The sequence below is a fragment of the Dromiciops gliroides genome, chromosome 3 (genome assembly GCF_019393635.1).
Source record: "Dromiciops gliroides isolate mDroGli1 chromosome 3, mDroGli1.pri, whole genome shotgun sequence".
NCBI lineage: Eukaryota > Metazoa > Chordata > Mammalia > Microbiotheria > Microbiotheriidae > Dromiciops > Dromiciops gliroides.
Genome location: NC_057863.1, coordinates 250,540,297 through 250,553,860, shown reverse-complemented (window position 1 = coordinate 250,553,860; position 13,564 = coordinate 250,540,297). Strand labels below are relative to the sequence as shown.

The following is a 13,564-nucleotide window of genomic DNA, read 5'->3' as shown; positions in this document are numbered from 1 at the left end:
ACCTATTCCCAAATAGTTTATATAGTATTGGGATTAATTGTTCTTTAAATGTTTGGTATGATTCACTTGTGAATCCATCTGGTCCTAGGAATTTTTTCTTAGGGAGTTCATTGATGGTTTATTCAATGTCTTTTTCTAAAATTGGGTTATTTAAGTATTTTTTTGCTAATCAGGGTAATTTATATTTTTGTAGATATTTATCCATTTCATTTAGATTGTAAAATTTATTGGCATACAGTTAGGCAAAATAGTTCCTAACATTTGTCTTAATTTCTTCTTCAATTAGTTTGCAGTTCTTTTGAGAACTGTTTATTCAGATCCTTTGACCAGGTGAGAATCAAATCCTTATCTTTGTGGATCTGAGGCTACAGCTACACTACAATATGTTGCCTCTATCTTATACATTTTTGTTAATTTTTTAGAATCTTACTGTCACATTCCTAATAGTCTGCCTCCCCAGTCTTCCTTGTAACAAAGTAAAATTAAGCAAAATAAACTGAATTATTGACTATGTCAGATAAATGCTATGCCTCATTCTATATATGTAGCCAGTCGTCCAACCTTTCTACAAATCAGAATGAAGTTATGTTAATCATCAGTCTTCTAGATTCAAGCCCTCATTCTGAATTTGTCTGAATTCTGATCTTTTATTGTTTTCCATTATTGTAGGTATTATGTGTATTATTCTTCATGTTCTGTCTACTTCTGTATCAGTTCAAACAAGTCTTTCCAAGGTTCTTTGAATTCTTCAAATTGGTAATCTGCAAGGTTCCATCAGTGCTTTAATTTACCTGATATAACTGAGGGGAAAAGTTTGTTAAGCAATTACCTTTGTGAAGAGGAATGTAAGCATAGTTTTCCCAATCTTTTTTTTACTGCCAATATTAACTTGTAATTTGGTCCTTGTCTTGTTATGAAACCTACCTAATTTCTTAATGCTAAAGGGGAACAATGCAAAAACACCTTAAATTCAATTATAGACATGTCTATTTTTTAAACTAAATTATAAATGCTTAATTGCTTATGTACCCTATGGACCTGAACTCCTTTGGCTCAGGACTGTCCTAGTTTATGGAATAAAAAAATGGTCCAGTTTAGGACTTTTAAAATAAAACATCAAAATATATTTAAAAATTGCAAGTTAGCTTACAAAAGTTTAAAAACATGGAGTTCTTAAGTTTAACTTTGGGGATTTATATTCTATCCAGTGCTTTTATGCTTCTCAACAATATGAAAGTTAAATTGCAGGAGAAATTTCTCCTATTCACTGTATTTCTCTCTATTTCGTGTGATTGTGAAACAAAGAATTTAGCAATCATCTAAAACTAGGAAAGAATTTAGAAGACCTTTGAATAGGTTTAACTCCAAGTCTTTGAGCATTTGTTGACCGTTATTTGCATTTTGGAGCAAAATGTGATCAGAAACTGAAAAAAGTGTCATCTCTTACTAAAAATGTACAATGCTGTTTTCCAGAAACCCAGTCCAGAATATAAATTAATGGATTCTTAATCTTATTTGTTTCACTAAATGAGTCATTTTTAAAAAAAGGACAGTCCATTTTGTTTTATTGGGGCAGCTAGGTGGTGCAGTGGATAGAGCACTGGCCCTGGATTCAGGAAGACCTGAGTTTCAAATTCGGCCTTAAACACTTGACACTTACTAGCTGTGTGACCCTAGGCAAGTCACTTAACCCCAATTGCCTCACCCCCCCCAAAAAAATTCATTTTGTTTTATTTATAAAGAAATATTTACATAACCTTCCCTAAAAGTAGTACAAAATTTCATTTTTTGGAACTATTTACATAACATTACATAAAATTTCTAAATTACTTGATTTAGAGCTCTGATAAATGAAACAACGTATATTGATGGGAAGGACACTAGAAATACACAGTGATATTGCAAGTTCCTCCCCTATTCTGCCCTTCCCCAAGGGAAAAAAAGTGTATTTTTGTTTATACTGAGTATTTTGCCTTTCCTAATTTCTCATATCAACTCCCATTGCTGAAATATTTCCAAAATTAATAAAAGTGCATGTTATTTTCCTCTTTAGAATATGAACTCTTAGAGGTCAGGGACTATTTTTTTGTCGTTTATTTTTTGTTTTCTTTTTGTATCCCTTACATAAAACACTGCCTGCCAGATAGTAAGCACTTAATGCTTGTTGACTGCCTAAGCTTTTATTAAGGGTTCAAGTATTTAGATGTAATTAAATATCTAAATAGTATAGTTTATCTAGTATTCACAATTTAAAGTGGAGGAAATATTTAACTTCTTTCTACAGGAGTTCTTAACTGGTGTTTGTGATCTTGTTTTTAAAATATTTTTAAACTGTCAATATAAATGACATTCTTTATAACTATGTATTTTATTTTTGTAGATTTAAAAACATTTTGAGAAGTGGTCTTTAGTTTTCACTTAACTGCTAAAGGAGTCCATGACAAACAAAAGGTTGAGAACCCTTTGTTCTTTGCCATTCCCAAACTCAACCCTACCCCTGTCCCAGCACTACTTTTTGGGAAGACACTAGATCAAGCTGGCTTTAGAGAGGTTTAGAAGGGGAACAGAATTAAAGCTGCCCAAAGAAAAAATGATCTCTTGTCGCAAATTCTGCAAACAAAAACATTCCTAATCTGAAATGGGATTAAGTATGAGGGAGTACTATCTGGGGTTTAATGAAGATTGACTCGTCCTAGGGTGAATGTAAAAGTATATCAATAGAAAATTAACCCAGGTTTCGAAAGGTTCATTGAGAAAGTTATTCTTAGTTGATGTAACATCGTAATCAATTTATATGATGTTCCGCTTACACAGGGCTGGGTTAAAAAAAAATCCAGTGGGTGGTGGTGGAGAAAACTAGCCTCTGTGTTATTATTTTTTTTAAAGAGCGGCTCAGAGCCTTTATTTTTACAGATAGGTAAACTGAGGCCAAGGAACCCCTCTGAATACAGGTAGAAGAGGTGAAAGTAGTTAAGGCATTGATAAATTCTAGCTTCCTACTTAGACTTCAGGGATTAAGCTGCCAATGGTGGCGAGAAGAGTCACACGGCGTCCCTTTACTCAAAGTGGCAGGTAGAGAGAGAGTAAGAGTGGTAGAGGGAGCACTTCAGCTCCCGCTGTGAGCATGCGTCAAGGGGCGGGGCGGGCTGACGGGGGTGGGGGGGAAGGCGGGGGTGGGGGTGGGGTCCCACATTAGCCTGCCTCGCCCGGGGATTGGCCAAGACGGGAAGGAGGCGGGCAGAGTACAACTTGCAGCCTCGCTTTGCTGCTGCAGCAGCCAGCTGCACGGGGGAAGCTTGCGCGGTTTTGCTCTGGGGAGCGCATTTGCTGCCGGGCTGGGGAGGAGGGAGGAGGAAGAAGGAGGGAGGAGGAGGAGAAGAAGGAGGGGCCGGAGCCTATGACTTCACAACCAGGCAGCCTAGAGCAGGCGGCGCCGAGGCTGCAGGTTCTTCAGTCTGCAAGGAGCTGCAACAGCGACAGAGGCGGCGGAGCTTCATTCCCGAAGCCTGTCACACGGGGAGCTCTCTGGAGAGCCCAGCGGCTCTGGCTGCTGGAGCCCGGGATCCCAGGACCCCGCGGCGCGGTTCAGGTAGGGGGCTGCTGCTCGAGGACAGGATGGAGGAAGGGGTGAGGGTCGTGGGAGGGGGGAGGGTCGGCGGCAGCTGGGGGGGGCGGGGAAGAGGAGAACAGCTGGGGGAGGAGGAGGAGGAGGAGGAGGACGAGGACGCTGCTGTCTACACCAAGAGATGGGGTGGAGCCGAGAAAGGATGGAGGAGGGTGGGAATGTAGACTACCCACGCGAGCCCCGCTGGAGAGGCGGACCCCCGGGATTAGGGAGGAGATGGATGCAGCTGGGGTTGGGGGTGTAGTGGAGGACGCAGCTACATCCTTCATCCTTCCTTGAGTTGGGGGAAAGCCCCCCTTCTCCCCCGCAAGCTGTTGTCATGGAAATGATGCAGCTTCCCCTCACTGGTTGGCTAGATCTTAAACGGAAATAATCCTAGGGCTCACCTCTCTGCCCTTCTTCCTCCCTACACCCCCAGATGCAGATTTTTGTCGGTGACTTTTGGTTGGAGGGGCGGAGGGAGAGGCCAGGGCGTCTTTGGGGAAGGAGGAGGAAGAGGAGCCCAAGGAGGCTGGCTGGTTTCCCCTTTTGAGGAGATAGATTTTGATTGGCAAAGAGAGGACTCGGGATGCAGGATGTGGAGCCCTGCAGCCCTGACCTATTTGTTTATACGAATTCAGGGCCTAGGTTGCTGCACCTGATTTATGTATGTCACTAAGGACGAGGTTTAGTAAACATCATAAAAAGTCTTCTCTGTGAGAGGAATGTGCGTGTGCGTGTGTGTGTGTGTAACAGAATAAAAATAAAACCAGGGTTTCCATGAAAGAAATTTGGATGTGATCTTCCTATGTTTCGGATTCTCATCACCTCCTCAGAAAAATCTTTTTGTATGCAAGTGAAGACGTGGAGAAAGTTGTGTTCTGTGTCCCCTTCAAAATAAACATTGAATGTATAGCAGTGGAACGAGGCTTCTTAACCTTTTGTGTGTTATGGGCACACTAAGTCTTTGGCAGTCAGGTGAAGATTAGGAACACTCAAAATAACGTTTTTACATGCGTAGAATAAAATAGATAATATTGAAGCCAATTAGATTAAAATGTTAAAAATTCTCAGTTAGAACTATGCTATGGAGGCTGCTCAAATGCCCATAGGTATTTATTCCTTCTTCTGCGTGAAAGAGGGCTTTGGAAAACAAGAACTGTTCATGTGTCCATGCCTCGCTCCCCTTTTTCTTTGAGACAGGCAGGGTTCCTCTTGAATTGTGTATTATATTTTGTTAACTGAGCTTTTGAATGGTGGAAAAATTCACTAAAACATTTTTTTTGGAAAAAAGTAGCAAAACTCTCTTTTTGCTTAGGTTCAAATGTATGTATATTAGAAATGGTGATTTACCTTAAATGTCACTTGTTAATTCTAGCATTTGAACAGTATTACTTTGGGGATTGAAGGTTCAGGAACAGGGCAATTAGGGAAAGAAATTGAACCAATACATAATGTGGCAGTCACTGATTCAAGCAAACTGCTCGGTGACCATCTATAAAAATACTTAAAGCCTTTTAATAGCTGGGCCAGGTTAAAAAAATGCAAGTTGTCCTGGAACAAGATTAATTTTTCTTTGATTTAAACCAGGCTTTTCCCTCAACCACAATTTAGCTTTAGGTATTAGGTCCTTTGTTTTTTTTGAAGTTTTTTTTTTTTAGCTAATTGTTACTATCTAGACATTTAATTTGACCACCTTTAGGAAGGATTAAATTTGACATAGAAGAGAGAATGCTGAGAGTGGAGATACTCTTGGTCATTACAGGGTTTGCCTAGAGGAAGGGTATATATTTTAGTAAGACACCACTCTATTAGGTATAACATGGATCCACAACTGGGGAAATGATTGCAAATATAAGAAGTTAGCAGTGGCATAAAACATGTATTTCTATATGCTCTAACATAAAAAGGGTCATTGCTTATGGAATATTAGTTGGAGGATCAGCCTTGGAATAAAGAGGACAGTTTAAGTTTTTGCCTCTGATTATCCTGTTTTAAGCTTTAAGTTTATAAATTGCTGACTATGAGTTTCATGATTGTATGGAATTTTCACTCTGGGAGATCCCCACAGCTCACACCTGGGGAAAGACTATAAACATCTCCAGAAATTTTCATAGACTTTGTAAGCAACATGTGAAAACTCCAGAATAATTTGGACCAAAGACACCATTGTCACTTTATAGGTTCTACCCTGGTTTGAGTGGTAGACCAATGCAAACATAAAAGTAGGAAAATCCATTTTTGTTTACCTTCAATATGGAGTAAAACTGACTCGGGTATTACCGTTTTGGCACTGGCTTTTACGAATTTATAAAATTATTTCTCTTTTTTATTTATAGGTTCTATCTCCCAAATTAATTATAAACCCCTAAGAACAAAGGAACCTAGCTTTTAACTCTTTTGGACCTCTAGCATCTAGGATAGTGTACACAGTAGGTGCTAAATAGTTTTTGTTGTTATTTCCTCTTTTGGAGATAGTATCTGTGTGTTTTAAATTCAGTTTTATCACAAGATCTCTAATACGGTAATCTTTCAGCAGTCTTTTGAGCTAGACACACAGAGATAGGATTGTCATTTGTTGTTTTCAGTTATTAAGAACAATAATGTATACTGTATTATTGAGAACTGTAGAACACTATATTGTATTTATTCCTTTACCCTGCCCCCTTCCCCCCACCTTATTCCATTACCATTGTGTTTTAATAATGTTACTGTGTATGTGGAGAGAGAACAACTTCCTGATACCTTTCTCTTAGCCCACTTTTACATTTTCATTGGGAAGCTCATTTTAGCTTATCCCATTTGGAGCACTGACATTGGAGTCAGCAAGACCTGAGTTTTCGATCCTGCTTCAGACACTTAATTAGCTATATACCCAGAGCTAGTAACTTTATCTCTCAGCTTCAGCTTTATGTGTAAAATGGTGATAATAATAGTACCAATCTCAGAGTTGCATCATATGAGGTAACGTTTATAAAGCAATTTCCAAACCTTGAAGCACTTTATAAATGCTAGCTAATTTATTTATTCTATGCAAGTATTTGATTCCTACAAACTGGGAAAGCATCTCTAGCTTTTTATGGCTTAGTAAGAGACAGAGTCGTAAAATCTCAGTTAGAAGGGACCTGAGAAATTTATCTAGTCCCATCCCTTCCTAAGCGAGTGAGTCTCTTCTATGATATTCCCAGAATGTGATCATTCAGAGTTTGCTTAAAAAGTGAAGAAGGGCCTGCTATTTTTGGAGGCAGCTCACTCCATTTTTATTGAGTGAAAACGAAATCTACTTCTCAGTAACTACTCTCCATTGATCCTGGTTTTGCCTACTGGGGCCAGATAGGACAAGCCTAATATGTCTTCTTCAGTTCTTCCTACAGAATCATAGCATTTGAATTAGAAGGAAGCTCACTCATGATCCATCATCTGGAGTAACCCATACCTGAAAAATATCCCTCTCTTCAACATACTCAAAGAGTAGTCACCCAGGCTTCAAACTTTCATTAAGTTTGAAGGATAAAGGACCAGAATTGCCTCTTGAAGGAGTCCATTTGATTTTGGATAACTCTAATTGTTAGAATAGCTAGGTGACACAGGGCCTGGAGTCAAAAAGAACTGAGTTCAAATCCAACCTCGACACTAGCTGTATGACCCTTGGGCAGGTCACTTAACCTCTTGTTACCTCAGTTTCCTCATCTGTAAAATGAGCTGGAGAAGGAAATGACAACCACTACAAAATCTTGCCAAGTAAAAACCCCAAATGGGGTCCAAAGTGTTGGATATGACTGAAATGACTGAATAAACAACAGCCGTTAGAAGCTTTTCCCAAACATCAAATCTGAATTTACCCCTCTGTAACAGCACTCCTCTCCCTCCCCTCTCCCCTCAGGAATATCTCTCTAGGGAAAGACATTGCATTATGCTAGAAATAGCCCTGCTATTTGTGTAATCTCTAGGCAAGTGATGAGGCTACGTCAGAGCTTTGTTTCCTTAGATTCAAAATAAGGGGGTTATGAGGCCACGTGGGACAGTGGAAAGAGGGCCAAATTTGGAGCCACAGGACCTCGATTCCCATCCCACTTCTGCCAAAGTGACAAAGTAACCTTGGGCAAGGAACTTCACCTCACCTCCCAACTTTAGTTTCCTCATGTGTAAAATGAGGGCATTGGACTAGATTTACCTTCAAGTTGCCTTCCAACTCTTTAAGTCTTTGACTCTGGTTCTGCCCTATGACGCAAATAGCGTAAGAGTAACCCCTCTTCCATGTGAGTTACCTTCAGATAGTTGACTCTCATATATCTTCTCTTCTCCAAGCCAAATATCCCTAGTTCCTTCAGCCAATTCTCCTTTTTTTTTTTTTTTTTGTTTAGGCAATGGGGGTTAAGTGACTTGCCCAGGGTCACACAGCTAGTAAGTGTCAAGTGTCTGAGGCCGGATTTGAAACTCAGGTACTCCTGAAATCCAGGGCCGTTGCTTTAAACCACTGCGCCATCTAGCTGCCCCCCCAATTCTTTTCTTTTAGTGAGGCATTGGGGTTAAGTGACTTGCCCAGGGTACACAGGTAGTAAGTGTCAAGTGTCTGAGGTCAGATTTGAACTCGGGGTACTCCTGAACGCCGGTGCTCTATCCACTGCGCACCTAGCTGCCCCTTTCAGCCAATTCTTATGTTCTCTGACGTTGAGGGCCTTTACCATCCGGTTGTCCTTTGTGGACCTGTTTTAATTTCTAAAATGTGTCATCCAGACCTGGACTCGTATTCTAGATAGAATCTAAGTGTAGCAGGACTGTCATTTTCTTTATTCATGGATGCTGTGCCTCTCTTTGTTATATACTTTAATGTAAAATAAATATGAATTGGCTGCAACATAGAACTAATGAGGAACATCGAAGAACTTTGTAGTAAAAGATGTCCTTAAGGAATTGTGTGATGAGAAAAGAAAGATGGCAGGGACAGAGTATGACAGACAAAGCTGGAGTGTTCTCTTGATGCCCTTGCAATATCGCAGAAATTAAAGAAACGTTCCAGTATGTTCAGAGTGCATGGATAGTGGCACAGAGGATGGGCAGGCAGGAATGGGTTGTTATTTGTTTCACTGAAAGACTGATTTGAATATTGTTTTTTCAGTACTACAACCTTGGGAGGTAAATGGTACAAATATTGTCCCCATTGAAAACTTACCCAAAGTCACACAGCTAGTAAGTGCACATCCAAGACTCAGTCAAGGTCTCTACCAATTCTTTTCTTCTCTGGGCTAGACATTTCTTGTTCCTGTAATCAATCCTCATATGGCATGAATTCTGGGTTCTCCTTGCCATCCTGATTAAACCTCCTGGATGCCCTCCAACTTCTTAACTCCTTAAAAAATGAAGCACCCGAGAACTGGACATTGTACTATAGATATGTTCTGACTAGGACAGAGTATAGGAGGCACCATCACCTCATTCTGGGTGTTATTTCTGTGAATATGTAGAACTTAAATTCACATTAGTATCACCCTTCTGTGCCAGTTTTCATAAAAACAATCAAATATTTTCTTTCAATCTTTCTGGGACTTCTAGGCTTCATAATGAGGGGCATTCTTAATTTCTGTCTTATAAGTCTATTAGTATGGAGTTATGGTTCTCTCAATTCTGCTACCACCCTAATAAAGGCTTTCATTACCACCGACTTGTACCATTGGCAGTAGCAACCTTCCAGACAGCTCCTATCCTCTCCCCACATAAATCATCTTTCCAGCTGCTTGTATGGTGGTCTTTTTTATGCTTACATCTGGTCATATAATTCATCAGCCCATCTTTTGAGACTTCTGTTAAGGGTCCCTCTCAATTTTGTGTCATCTGCCACATTATGGCATAAAAGTGTCCTACTTGGTTCTCCAGTAAGCACAAGATCTGGCAAGTAATACCACCCAGAAGGGATTCACGTATGGTCTAGTGATAAATTCTGTGCTGTTCTAGAATCAGCCCGCTTAATTCCAGAGAGATTCATCACCAAGTTAGGTTCAGGGCGATTAATTTTTTCAGCCATAGCAACTCTCAAGTGCCTCACGCTCACTTGTCGAAAGATTGTGATCTTTGTCAATTGGGAGTACACATACTAATAGGAAAAAAAATAATAATTGAAGTGGATTGTAATGGGAGAGTGTGGAGGAGAGAAAGGGAGGTTGTTGTAATTGTTGTGATGATATTCAGTGAGAGTCTGAAGTAGTGTGTGTGGGCAAAAGATTAATAGGCAATATTAACTGTTTTCTATACTTTTGTGTCTTTAAGCTCTGTATAACTATATCTGTAATTCTACATTTTTTCTGTCATCTGGACCTCTGTCTAAATGTTGATTTTACTGCCCAGTTGATAGTGGATTCCTTTTTTTTTTCGGGCAGGGCAATGAGGGTTAAGTGACTTGCCCAGGGTCACACAGCTAGTAAGTGTCAAGTGTCTGAGGCCGATTTGAACTCAGGTACTCCTGAATCCAGGGCCGGTGCTTTACCACTGCGCCATCTAGCTGCCCCCAGATAGTGGATTCCTTTTGCCTAGTTTGTCCAACCCTTCACCCACTATAGCTTGATCCTAATTCACCATTTCCTAGATTAGACTTTAGATCTAGTCAGGCTAGTCTCTGGGCCCCCTGAAAATGTCCAGCTCCTTCTTCCCCTAGTTGCACTACCTTTTATCTAACTAAGTCCAGCATATACCTGGCCTGCAGCTAGTCTTCCCACCTTCCAAAGCACTTAAAGCTTTATTTTAGCACTTAATTCCATCCTGCTTTACATTTATGTTGTTAGTCATTTCATTTTCAGTCAGTTGTTTTTTTTTCCGGTTGTGTCTGACTCTTTGTGACCCCATTTGAAATTTTCATGATAAAGATACTGGAGTGGTTTGTCATTTCCTTCTTCAGATCATTTTACAGAGGAAGAGATGAGGCAGACAGAGTTAAGAGACATGCCCAGGATCACATAACTAATAAGTGTCTGAAGCCAGATTTGAACTCAGGAAGATGAGTTTTCCTGACTTCAGTCCTGGCACTGCATCCACTGTGCCAAAAAGTCTTGCAGGGCAAGGACACATCTCAGACATTTTTTCCTCTCTCAACACCTATCCCAGTACCTAGTCAGTGTTCAACAAATCCTCATTGGAGGAATTTGGCCACTACCAAAGTAGCAGAACTTAGTAGTATTGTCAGCTTTGTTGTAGCAGTGCCAGTTTTTATTTATTGCATTCATCTAACATCTTTCCTTGGAACCACCTGTCTAGGTAGATATTTTAAAGGTTTTATTTGAGAGAGGCAGTGCCCTAAATTATTGCCCCCCGCCCCATCATTACAGAATCTTCCACACTGTCTTCTTGTAAGCTAAAACATTGAAGATGAAGATTATTGAAATGCATTATTACATTAATTCAGTATGTCAGCATGAATTAGTCTTTCATATTAACCCTAGAAAAGAGATGGGCTCTTAGGGAATTGAGACATAGACACAAATATAGGGTAGGGCAAGGTAAGAGAGAAAGATTGGTAGTATGGAGTTCGTTTCAGGGAGGGCAGGCCACTTGGAGTTTGTATGGTTAGGTCATGAGACCACAGGATTCTGGTTTTATGGCCTGAGCTGAGGATGATTTGGATTCTCTTATCAAAACAAAGATGTTTGCTGTCCATCGCATAGAGAGGCATCAAAAAAATAAACCTCAAAATGCCTCACAGTTTAATATAATATAGAACAGGACCTTCACAGGTTGACTCTCTTTGGCTAATTGTATATAGTGTTCGGGGCAGCTAGATGGCTCAGTGGATAGAGCACCGGCCCTGGAGTCAGGAGGACCTGAGTTCAAATCCGGCCTCAGACACTTAATATTTACTGGCTTTGTGACCCTGGGCAAGTCACTTAACCCCAATTGCCTAACCAAGAAAAAAAATTGTATATAGTGTTCTATATATGTGTTCTTTCAAGGTGCATAGTCACAGATGTCTGGAAATCCATTATGACTACATTGAAACAATGAAAAAATGTCTAGAAAGCAGAAAGCTTTCAAATGTTTTAAAAAACGTTACCAGGAATGATGATCACTGATCTCTAATCAGCTAGATGAGTCTATATATACATATGCTGGAGACAGAAATGTTCATGCGCATAGCTCAAGTTGGATTCCCCTCTCATATATAAAGACCAATAAATCAACAGGCATTTGTTAAGCACCTCTCATGTCAGGCAGTGTTCTAGGTATATCATATACACAAAGATTAAAAAAAAATAGAAACAGTCTGTACTGATTATACTGAAGTTAATAACTACTTATGATCCAGTCTTAAATCATGGTTTGACTAAATACCACATAGGATAAGTACTTTAAAAATTTGATACACATGGATCTGCAACCTGTCCTTTTAGTTGGGAAGCAGAGTGAGTCACATAGACATTTTTTGGTTTTGATGGCAAAACATACACAGTTATATCTTTGAAATGCTAGCAGAGGTTGTTTTAAAAACTCTTCATAAGGGAATTGAAAAGGCATCATGTACAAGAAACTTGTCAAAGGGATACAAATAATATTTGGTAAATAACTATATTTTCCTATTAAAATGAATATATTTCATTTCTTAGATGCTTGTAGTATATGGTAAACTCTAACATTTATTTCTTTTGATATTGAAGAAGGTACTGACAACTGAGCAGAAGGTTAGGAATCTCAGATATGTTGCAAAGAGTTTTGGAGTCAGAAGAAACCTGGGTTCTAATCCTTGCTTTGACTGGCAAGTCTCTTCTGTTTCTTTATCTGTAATGAGGGTATGTTTATACTTCACTTATCTATCTGCATTGTCTTAAAGCAATAGATTGCAAGTTGTTGTTATGGCTTTAGAAGTACAAGTCTGTCCAAGCCACTCATTTAACTGGAGGCTCAAATTGGTTAAATGACTTGCCTAGGGTTATATGGTAAGTGTCTAAGGCAAGATTTGAAATCTGAACCTTGGTGTCCATGACTCAACATTCAGTGCCCAATCCAAATAAAACAACAAAATCAACATTCAGCGCCCTATCCACCAACCCACAGTGCCTCATGTTATTCATAGTGCCACATAGACAGTATTGAGATGACTGTATTCAAGACTTGATGCTTGTGTCCCCCCCCCCCCCTTTTTTTTTTCATTTTACTTACTGTGATGTGCCTGGAGGTTGGAAGGAGTGGGTAATAGATTTGCCTGAGTGGCAGAGTCTTTGAGTTTCTGGCATTAGAGTAGGGGAGGTGTTGAAAGGGGAGGAAGCAGAGAGGAAGCCCTTGGAAAGGTCAAAAGAGAAGGATGTGGGCAAGGGGAGGAAGAGAGGCTGGGTGGGGCTTCTGATTTGTTTAACTTTTGAATCTGTATGTCACGACCCAGGCAAGACTCTTAGATTCCCCCCACCCACCTCGTTCCCCACATATAAAGGTATTTTTTGCAAAGAAGGACTTGCTGAGATGCAGGGTTTATAGGAATATAGTTTGTGAATGGGTGTGGAGTAAAATGAGGCAATAAAGGGAGGTGGGAACTAGACTAAGAATGCCTTAAATGCCAGGATAAGGAGGTTGCATTTTATGCTGTAAGTAGGTGGCAGTAGTGAAAGTTTTGGGACAGTTAATGATATATAAGGAAATATTTTATCAGCTGACTGGAGGATGAATTTCAGAGTGAAAAGACCGAAACCAGTTAGGGAAACCATTTAGGAAGTTATAAGAGGCAGAAGGGTGGTGGCCCTCAGTAGAGAGAAGTGTATAGATGTGTGACTTATACTATGGAGGTAAAATCAGTGACTACAACTGATTGGATCTTGAGGGTGAGGAAGTAGACAGAGTCAAGGATGGACTCTGACGTTACAGTTTGGGGTGACATGAAAGATGGTGGGCAGCTAGGTGGCACAGTGGATAGAGCACCAGCCCTAGAGTCAGGGGTACCTGAGTTCAAATCCGGCCTCAGACACTTAATACTTACTAGCTGTGTGA

At 40.0% G+C, this 13,564-nt stretch overlaps 1 protein-coding gene across 1 annotated transcript in view; it reads left to right on the top strand.

The window, feature by feature from the left end:
* The first annotated feature begins 3,310 nt into the window (after window positions 1–3,310).
* INPP4A (inositol polyphosphate-4-phosphatase type I A) overlaps window positions 3,311–13,564 on the top strand; it is a 199,034-nt gene continuing 188,780 nt past the window's right edge. Inside the window, 1 exon segment of the mRNA XM_043990586.1 lies at window positions 3,311–3,589. The gene's annotated coding sequence lies outside the window, so the exon portion shown is untranslated.